The sequence below is a fragment of the Crinia signifera genome, chromosome 12 (assembly GCF_055691185.1).
Source record: "Crinia signifera chromosome 12, ASM5569118v1, whole genome shotgun sequence".
Lineage (NCBI taxonomy): Eukaryota > Metazoa > Chordata > Amphibia > Anura > Myobatrachidae > Crinia > Crinia signifera.
In genome coordinates, this window is record NC_139228.1 from 14,852,313 (window position 1) to 14,862,679 (window position 10,367).

The 10,367-nt window shown below is 42.5% G+C and overlaps 1 long non-coding RNA gene across 1 annotated transcript in view; it reads right to left on the bottom strand.

Moving 5' to 3' along the window:
* Positions 1-10,186, bottom strand: part of LOC146050016 (uncharacterized) — a 49,821-nt gene extending 39,635 nt beyond the window's left edge. Inside the window, exon 1 of the long non-coding RNA XR_014466252.1 lies at positions 10,099-10,186. This is a non-coding gene — a long non-coding RNA (uncharacterized LOC146050016). The remainder of the gene's footprint in view (positions 1-10,098) is intronic.
* Between the last annotated feature and the right edge of the window lie 181 nt (positions 10,187-10,367).

A 10,367-nucleotide genomic window follows, 5' to 3' on the forward strand; every position in this document is an offset into this window, starting at 1 on the left:
GTGTTGACATTGACACCAAAAAATCTGGAAAACTCACGTAGTACCAGCTCTCCTCTCCGTCCAACCACAAATACCACGTTCTATTTATATCTCTACAGCAAAACTAACATATAAAATGCCCCCAACATTATAACCTTTGCTTCTCTCTGTAAAAATTCCCAAATCTTTCCGAATTAAAAAAGGGGTCCAAACCAGCGTTGGAAGGTGCACCTGAGAAGCCACATTTGCTGGAATGAATAATGACTGGCCAGTCTCTCTATCTGGACTATAAATCACTGGGAAAGCCTGAGGAATCTCTGACCTTTAAGAGAAGGATTTCACTCCAGATAAAAGTAATGAATTTTACCTAAAAGGGATCCAAAACAAATTTATGTGACTGGTTGGCCCCTTGGCTCTGCCTGCAGTGAATAATGGAAGTCCGAGTGAAAGATTTTATGAGCAATTATAAGAAACAGCTTATTTACAGTCCCCTTTGACCAACCGCAAAGCTTAAAAGGGTCCACAGATGAGTGTGTCTAGCAGCAGCAGCCAGATTTCAGTCTTGTGCTCTGAGGACCCTTTCCTGTATGTGTCATCTCAAATCTGCCTTCCAAAAACCCCACACACCTCATTTCCATCAGGCCCAGTCAGCATGCTGCAATGCGGATTTATGTGGAACCCAGTCCTAATTAAAATAAGAAACTCACAATTCTCTACAGAGCTTCTTTTTTAATAAACATGAGGAAATTTAACAGAGCTGTGATAGGGGTTCTGTAAAATTCGGCTATAATAATCAACTTGGCTGAAATAGCATTTAAAAGTTGCTCAGTGCACGCTGCCATATCTGATCCAGTGTTATGTTCGAAGATCATTTAAAAATCACAAAAACAAAATGATAAATCGGTGGCATATGCTTGTATACAGCTGACGATGGAGTTGAAATGATATATCTTTTTCCAAATTCTAGTCCCTCATGCATTGCGTTGTTTCACTACCATCGATGTTTTTGTTTTGATGGTAGTAGTTTTACCATTTGATGGTGGCATTTCGATGTTTGCCGCCATCAGATGGTAAGCATTTGATGTTGTTATGATGGTCCCAACCACCAGCTAGCCACGCTGCAGTGCTTCTGCGCATGCTTGGCCAGGCTGAAGATGTTTGCGCATGTGCAAAAAAGGGCTTTTTTTGAGCATGTGCCAATCATATAATTTTTTTTCCTATCGAATTCTTTTGATGCGATGGTCAGTGACAATTGCATCGAAAGAGTCAAAGGCGGATGCCTAGCCATTATTTGATGGTGGGCTTTGTGCGTAGGCATATCCATCCCTATGCACAAAGTCCCCTGCTTTAGGCATAGTGTGGTGGTGCCCCATAACTAAGTATGTGTCCCCTTTTCATGGGATAATCTCCCCTCATCATATATGGGGTCCCACTTTAAAAAGTATTTTCCCCTCACAACATAATTGAGGGTAACTCCCCTTCTCCAGAAAAATAAGGTGATGAGGAACCCCAGGAAATCCTTCCTTGGGTGCTGTTAACATGATCAGCTTCTTTACTGACAGAAATCACCACAGTAGGGATGGACATTGGCCATCAATGGTGGGTTTCCCCTTTCAGCAGTATATAACTCCACCTCTCTCCCTCTGACAGGACAAATCACTCAGAGCTGTATCACTCCGCCCCTCTCTGCTCACCTACAGATCACACACACAGAGCTGTATCACACTCTGCCTCATGTAAGCAGGGACAGTACATGATGTGTACAAATATACAAGGCAGAATATATTGTTGGTTCAACTTCAGAACATGGACCCCCTGATTTAGTGTAACTGAACTGCTTCAGAGCATCAGAGTAAACTTGTTGAGAATGCTACTTTTTATGTGATGCTTTAGCAACCTGTTACTTACCAATGAAATACTTCTATATCTTCTCATTCCTTCCTGGTGTAGTGCTTGTCAGTGTCTGGAAGGTGTAGAATACTTTCTTGTTGCCTGCTCCTTTATTCTCTGACTGACTCTCACTCTGACTCTCACTGACTGACTGACTGAATGCATATTCTCCAGCATGACCCATTTTCCATGAGGTACAAAATGCTCTGCTCCTGCACCTCCCTCTATGATTGCTGACACCTGTGCAGAAACACCCTTCTCATCCATGACCTAGTTCACCACAGGTGACGGCAATCATACATTAGGCCAGTACTAGATGGGTACAAACCTAAAGATTTGTCTGTCCAATAAGTCTAGTGGCAACAAACATAATCTGGCAGTGTAAATGAAAATAAACCATTAGCTCCAAAATTCGGGAAAATGGTCAAAAACAATTGTCTGCCTAAATTTGTTATATTACAAAACTGGGCCATGGCATGATGGGAATTGTAGTTTTACAACAGCTGGAGGGCCATAGTTTGGACATACCTGTATTACATGGATCTAACCAATTTTTCTGAATGAGAACTGTTTTATTTTTCAGTGTTTGGGGGGAAATTGTTAATTGTTATGTACTCCCATAACTTTCCAGATTTTTGTTCTCACCACACTGATTGGACAGATAAATATTTAGGGGTGTGTACCCAGCTTTACCTGTAAAGGTGATAAAGTGGAGAGTGATAAACCACCAGCCAACTGGCTAATAACTGCCATGCTATAGGCTGTATTTAGAAATGACAGTTATGAGACGATTGGCTGATAGTTTATCACACATCCATTTTATCACTTTTCCAGGCTTAGTACATCTGGGCAAAAAGTACTGCCAAACCTGTCCTCAAGATCTACCAACAGTGCATGTGTCTCAGGCCACCTGTGGATCTATAGTAGGAATGAATGCAGCAGGTTTGACAATGTGACAGTTAGTAATGACGACAGCTGTGCATTAGCTAGGTGATCTGGGTCATGTGAGTTAGTAATGATGACAGTTGTGCACCAGCTAGGTGATCTGGGTCATGTGACAGTTAGTAATGACGACAGTTGTGCACCAGCTAGGTGATCTGGGTCATGTGACAGTTAGTAATGACGACAGTTGTGCACCAGCTAGGTGATCTGGGTCATGTAACAGTTAGTAATGACGACAGTTGTGCACCAGCTAGGTGATCTGGGTCATGTGACAGTTAGTAATGACGACAGTTGTGCACCAGCTAGGTGATCTGGGTCATGTGACAGTTAGTAATGACTACAGCTAGGTCATTTGGAAAACATGGGCCGTTGGTAGATCTCGAGGACCGGTTTTGCCACCCCTGGTGTATTGTATGCGATCCTGATGCCCGGGAAGCTGCCGGGCAGATCAATAGAGATCATATGTGACTTCTCCCCTCGAAGAAGCCGCATAAGGGTACGTGGGCTTTGAGATTGACTCACTGGCTCTAATGCAGTAGGGTGCAGTATAGCTCTGAGCCAAAGTTATCCTGGCATGGCACATGTTTTGTGCCAGGTGCCGAGCGCACTTTTACCATTCACAATTGCAGTTCTCGTGGATGGAATATATACAAAAGTACCCCCAAAAATAATCATGAAAAATGACATTTATTGTGTGGCCCACCGGCATGTCGACCCATTGATTGTACTGACCTTTTATCAATGTCAACCCTCTGCACATCGACCTATTGACTGTTAACCAAGAATTTGTCTGTCAGCCATCGGGATACCAATTCGGTACAGTTTATAACATTACAAAAGCTCTAACAATGTATCCCCCCCCCCCCCCGCATGTATCCTGACTATTTGTTTTTCTTTCTGGGTTTGGAAACGAAGAACATTTTCCAAGGCCACTAAGAAATGGCACAGGATTATTAGACGTTACTGGTACATATATCTCTCTATAATTTAATTACAGAACTGGCTTAGTGGTATGACCAGTGCTGTGAAATCTGATGCTGGACGGGAGCTAATCTGTATTTTTCGGCTTTTTGCTACGGCTACGCTATCACTAGCAGAACAGAGCTGGTAAGGATGGACCTGTTGTAGAGCTTTGTAGCTCAGGGCCAAAGTCCATGTTTTGTAGCCTCTCGCTTTATAAAGGCTTAAAAAGAAATACAAAATAAAACTAATTAGAAGCTCCTGCAGTTCTAGAGTAGGAGTCCCTGCAGTTCTAGAGTAGGAGTCCCTGCAGTTCTAGAGTAGGAGTCCCTACAGTTCTAGAGTAGGAGTCCCTGCAGTTCTAGAGTAGGAATCCCTGCAGTTCTAGAGTAGGAGTCCCTACAGTTCTAGAGTAGGAGTCCCTGCAGTTCTAGAGTAGGAGTCCCTGCAGCGACAGAGGGGGAGTTCCTCTAGCTCCAGATGAGAAGATCCTTCCGCACCGGAGTAGGAGTTCCTCCAGCAACAGATTAGGAGCTCCTGCAGCCCTAAAATTAGAAGATCCTTCTGCACCAGAGTAGGCGTTCCTGCAGCGACAGATTAGAAGATCCTTTCGCACCGGAGTAGGAGTTCCTGCAGCGACAGATTAGAAATTCCTTCCGCACCAGAGTAGGAGTTTCTGCAGTTCTAGAGTAGGAGTCCCTTCAGAGACAGAGTAGGAGCTCCTCCAGCCCCAGATTAGAAGATCCTTCCGCATCAGAGTAGGAGTTCCTGCAGCAACAGATTAGGAGCTCCTGCAGCCTTAAAATTAGAAGATCCTTTCGCATCGGAGTAATAGTTCCTGCAGCGACAGATTAGAAGTTCCTTCCGCACCAGAGTAGGAGTTTCTGCAGTTCTAGAGTAGGAGTCCCTTCAGAGACAGAGTAGGAGCTCCTCCAGCCCCAGATTAGAAGATCCTTCCGCATCAGAGTAGGAGTTCCTGCAGCAACAGATTAGGAGCTCCTGCAGCCCTAAAATTAGAAGATCCTTTCGCATCGGAGTAATAGTTCCTGCAGCGACAGATTAGAAGTTCCTTCCGCAATTGAGTAGGAGTTCCTGCAGCGACAGATTAGAAGATCCTTCCGCAAAAGATTAGGAGTTCCTGTAGCGACAGATTAGAAGATCCTTCTGCACCAGAGTAGAAGTTCCTGTAGCAACAGATTAGAAGATCCTTCCGCACCAGAGTAGGAGTTCCTGTAGCGACAGATTAGAAGATCCTTCCGCACCAGAGTAGGAGTTCCTGTAGCGACAGATTAGAAGATCCTTCCACACTGGAGTAGGAGTTCCTGCAGCACCTCAGTGGAAAATACTGCAATACCAGATTATGATGGGATACGGTCTTTGGGTCAACATACATTGGGTCGACACCCTTAGATCAACAGGCCATAGGTTGACACCTGGCTTTAGTCAACATGGACTATAGGTCAATAGGAACTTTAGGTCAAAATGGCAAAGGTCAACATGAAAAAGGTTGACATGGTTTTTAAAAGGATTTTTTGGAGAAAAAAAAGGTGGTTTTTCATACCCTACCATCCACAAGGGTATGGCGGGAGAAAAAAATAGTGTGCCGAGCGTCACTTATATGGTGTCCATGTCGACGCAAGTCAACATAGACACAAAAAAAAATTGGCAAACCTTTGGCATGTCGACTTGACCTAAAGTCCCTGTTGAACTAAAGTCCATGTTGACCTAAGCCAAGCCAACCTTTTTATAGGTGTCAAACTATGGCCTGTCGACCTAAAGGTGTCGACCCAATGTATGTCAACCTACATTTGGTCGACCCAATCACCCATACCTATTGTGAGTTCCTGTAGCACCAGAGTAAGAGTTTATGCGCAGCCAGAGTAGGACTTCTTGCACCACCAGAGTAGGACTTCTTGCACCACCAGAGTAGGACTTCTTGCACCACCAGAGTAGGACTTCTTGCGCCACCAGATTAGGACTTCTTGCGCCACCAGGTTAGGACTTCTTGCGCCACCAGATTAGGACTTCTTGCACCACCAGAGTAGGACTTCTTGCGCCACCAGAGTAGGACTTCTTGCGCCACCAGATTAGGACTTCTTGCACCACCAGAGTAGGACTTCTTGCGCCACCAGAGTAGGACTTCTTGCACCACCAGAGTAAGACTTCTTGCACCACCAGAGTAGGACTTCTTACACCACCAGAGTAGGACTTCTTGTACAGTTGTACCACCAGAGTAGGACATCTTGCACCACCAGAGTAGGACTTCTTGCACCACCAGAGTAGGACTTCTTGCACCACCAGAGTAAAACTTCTTGCACGGTTGCACCACCAGAGTAGGACTTCTTACACCACCAGAGTAGGACTTCTTGTACGGTTGTACCACCAGAGTAGACTTCTTGCACCACCAGAGTAGGATTTCTTGCACCACCAGAGTAGGACTTCTTGCACCACCAGAGTAGCACTTCTTGCAGCAACAGATTAGAAGATCCTGCAGTGCCATAGTAGTTCTTGTAGTATCAGATTGAGTACCCCTGAAGCACCACAGTAGAAGATCCTGGAGCATCCTGGAGCCGAAGTTGAAAGTATAACATAGCCTTGAGACCAGCCTGGAGCTGGAACTCCGCTAACTGAGCAAAGCTAATGTGGTTCAAACATGCAGCTCTGCCATCTCTACTGAACAGAGTGTAGACATACAATGATGTGCATTGATTCACTGTATTATCATTCCTTCTGTAGTAAATTATAAGGTTCATTTACATCACCGAGGAGCATATAAAGGCACCGGGGTCTTAGACCGAGCAATTTCATTGAGACCCCAGAGCTGATTAGTAGTATCATTATCTACAGAAGATGGGACATTATTCCACACAACATACTATAGTCTCATTCACTCTGTCCCCATTATAGATGACCACAGTGTAATGAATACATAGCAACCCAGTAAAAATGAAAAAAAACATACATACTGTATGTATGCGTCATTAATAAACTCAATATTATCCAAGCACAAAATTATCTGTCTAATTTATGTTATGTTAAAAACTACAAAAAAAAGACGCAAAGATAGATCACCAAAACAGCGCTGCAAAAAATATATCTTTGACACTATATAAGTGTTCCTGGGTGATTTAAGACGGTGGATGGACAATGTTGGGATTATCGATGCCTCTTCCATCCTTATATTACTGCATAAGCAGAAACGACCGGTTGATCTTTTGAAAGCTCATTCTTCGGCCAGAGAGGGAGCAGAGCACAAAATAAAAATGAATTTAATACAAGAATCTCTCAGTTGTCAAATGCTGGAAACTGAAAGCGCTTTCAGTAACCACTATGAATGCACACTGCTCTGATTAAACCAAAAGTGTTATAGTATTGTTTTCTAGCGCTGCTCATTAGTATGCAGAAGATTGCAGGCCGCCGGCAGCATACCTCTTTGTATTTGTGTCTGGCTTAACCTACAGGATGGTATGATCGCCACCTTTTTATGTTATGTAGTTCAGCTGCCAGTCACGCCGGTGTGCTACCCAGAAATGTATTCCAGGGCTCCAATAATGTTATATTTACCTAGCAGACAATATTGTCCGTAGCCCTTTCTGGATCCTTTGCACAGTAGCACAAAGATGAATTCAGCAAACCAGTGCAATTTAGCTCAGCAGATGCCAAAGGGTTTCAGTGCACCTGCCTGTCCTGTTACACAAGGGAAGCAGATACACGGAAAATCAGATCAGATGCAACCTAGGAGTTACTATGCGTGCAGAATTCATTGAAAGTTTCCGTCCTGGTGATAGCCACTGAACAAGGGCAGGGATTATCCGTACATAGTGTGTTACTTTCCATTGTAAGGGCCCTTCACCCCGGTTCTCAGTCCTATCTTGTTTACGCGTTCTGTACCTCCGATTGTAACGTGTTGTGTACCTCCGGTTGTGTTTTTTTTTTATTAAAAAAAGTCATAGAGGTTTAACCCTTTGAGTGCCAAGTGAAGTTGTCAAAATAGGTGTGAAAATTGCCAAGGAAACATTTTCATTCATCGTAATGACCTGTAATGTTTCCGTTATATAGGAAATGCAATCTTTTTTTACAAAATATTTATTTGAATTTATATAACAAATGTGAGCGACGCTGGGATTTCTTTTTAGCAAATATTTTGAACTTCTCTCACAGTGATGTTGGCACTGAAGGGGTTTATATCGTTATTACTGTACCTGGAATATCATAAAATAACGGCGTTTTAGGAGAATCAAGAAATGAAGGCCCCAACGGAACATATGTAATGTTATATTTCATTATTGAACAGTCCTGTACAGGCTCACTGTCTACTGCACTGTGTGTGTGTCTATGTCATTTTCAGTATAGTTCTGTATAAGACACTGATCCTGTTAACAGTATACTCATGAAGATTTTCTTATGGAGGAAATGGTAACAACCTTCAGACTAATATATATATATATATATATATATATACAGTATATATATATATATATATATATATATACTTAAAAGCAACTTAAAAAATGTATTTTTCTTTTTAAAGAAAATGCAAATTTGACATTTTAATGTAGGAGGGTATTTCTGTGATTATTTATGTTCAATCAGACAAAGATTAGAAATACTTTGCAATTGCATATCAATAAAATAATTGCTGATAGATCCTTGACAATTGCACTTATTCGTGTTTCCGTTTCTCTGTAACCATTATCTGTTACCTAAGTGACTCTCGGATTAGCATAACCGTACTTTAGTGTACTTAAAATGCCTGCAAGGAAAACAAAAAGATGAAATAGAAAAAAATTTGTTCATTAGAAATTGTTATTCTTATAAGCGAATTTTTTTTTAAAGTGTCGTCAGATGCAAAAAGGAATATACAGTATGCATAGTTTACATAGTTTGTAAGATTTGTGTTCAAGATGTAAATGGTACAAGCACTAGCACAAGTAAGCCGCAGCAGAACAGCAAATACAAACTGTATTTGTCTGACTTTTGTGTTACACTTTCGAATCACTAAATATCAAAACAATTTAAAAAAATAAAAATCTTTACATGTGATGTTATAAGTTGGTGCTAAATAAAGGATGATAATAATAATATAATAATAATATAATAAATTATAAGAACAAAACAAGGAAATAAAGTACTAACCAATCAGCTACTAATTTACATGTTACAGGCTGTGTTTGAAAAATGACCGGATCTGATTGATTGATTGATTGATTGATGCTTTATCATTTACAATTTTATCTCTCTCCAAACTTTGATAAATCCCTCCCTAACAAAACAGCACTGATAATATGTAATTGTGTCTGATACATCATTTCCTACAAACCACACCATATATAACTCATTTTCTAGACCACATAGTAAGGAATTGGATAATCACAGTGCGTTAAATGTTCCGCTGGGAGAAGACACTCTGGGGATAATCCTCTATATCCCAAACACACATAACAGCAACCAAAAAAGTTAGTGATCCCCTCCGCCAGCGCTTCAAGGGGAATTTTACTTCCCTCAACAGGATAAGGCATTCCTAAATGTACTCCAATTCATATAAGGAGAACTGGTCATCTCATTCCTTGTTATGTCATTGACGCGGGTACATATGAGAAGAATTACCGAGACTGGTGGAATGCTCGTCAAAACAGTTCAATGAGGGCACCAGTTGTACAATACCAGGTAGCAGCCGGGTAGCTGACCAGATGCCATCTGCAGTCACCTCCTTGTGACATTCCAACCCAGAACCTGTCGATTTGTATCTACCTCGTTCTGAAGGGTACGGCTCATTGGATAGACAGCAACTAGGTCGATAATTATTAGGTTAACACCACTATGTCGACATGATTGAAGGTCGGCATGGGGCTAGATCAACAGGGTCATTAGGTCGACATGGGGAAGGTGACAGACACAAGGTCAACATGGGTTTTTTTTTTTCATTTTTTTGGCCCGAAATGTTGACACAGTCGGCATGGACACTAGAAAAGCTGCGCTCGCCATGCTTTGGGTATGGTGCCTCGCTATGCTTGTATTCCCCCACCACGCCCTAGTGGATGGTATGGCATGAAATACCGCCTGTCGGCACATGTCGGCTCAAAAAATAAAAAAGAAGGGAAAAACCACATGTCGACATTTTGACTGTCTACCTTCCCCATGTTGACCAAATGACCCTGTCAACCTAACCCCATGTCAACATAATTGGGGGTGCCCCACCCAATATGTGATACCTACAGACATGGATAGGGGCAGCATTAGTATTGGGGTGCAGCGAGTTACCACACAGCACCAGATTTGAGAGCACACACTGTGATTTAATACAACATATCATAGATTATAATATACCGTGTGTAACAGAACACTTGCTGTTATATGTGCTCTCTGGTACCATCCTGCCAGCGGACTGGTGGTCTTTTCTGAGTGTAGAGAAAGCCCCCTAGCAGGTGAATGAGGGGAACAAGGCAGCATGCAGCAGCAGGAGACAGCCCCTGTCAGTAACAGCGCCCCCCCCCCCTTCTCCTCTCCCAGCCCCCAAGCCAATCATTGCTGACTCTCTCACCCAGAGCATCCCAGCTCCCTGCAGAATCCACACACTGCCCTTATATGGAGCGCCT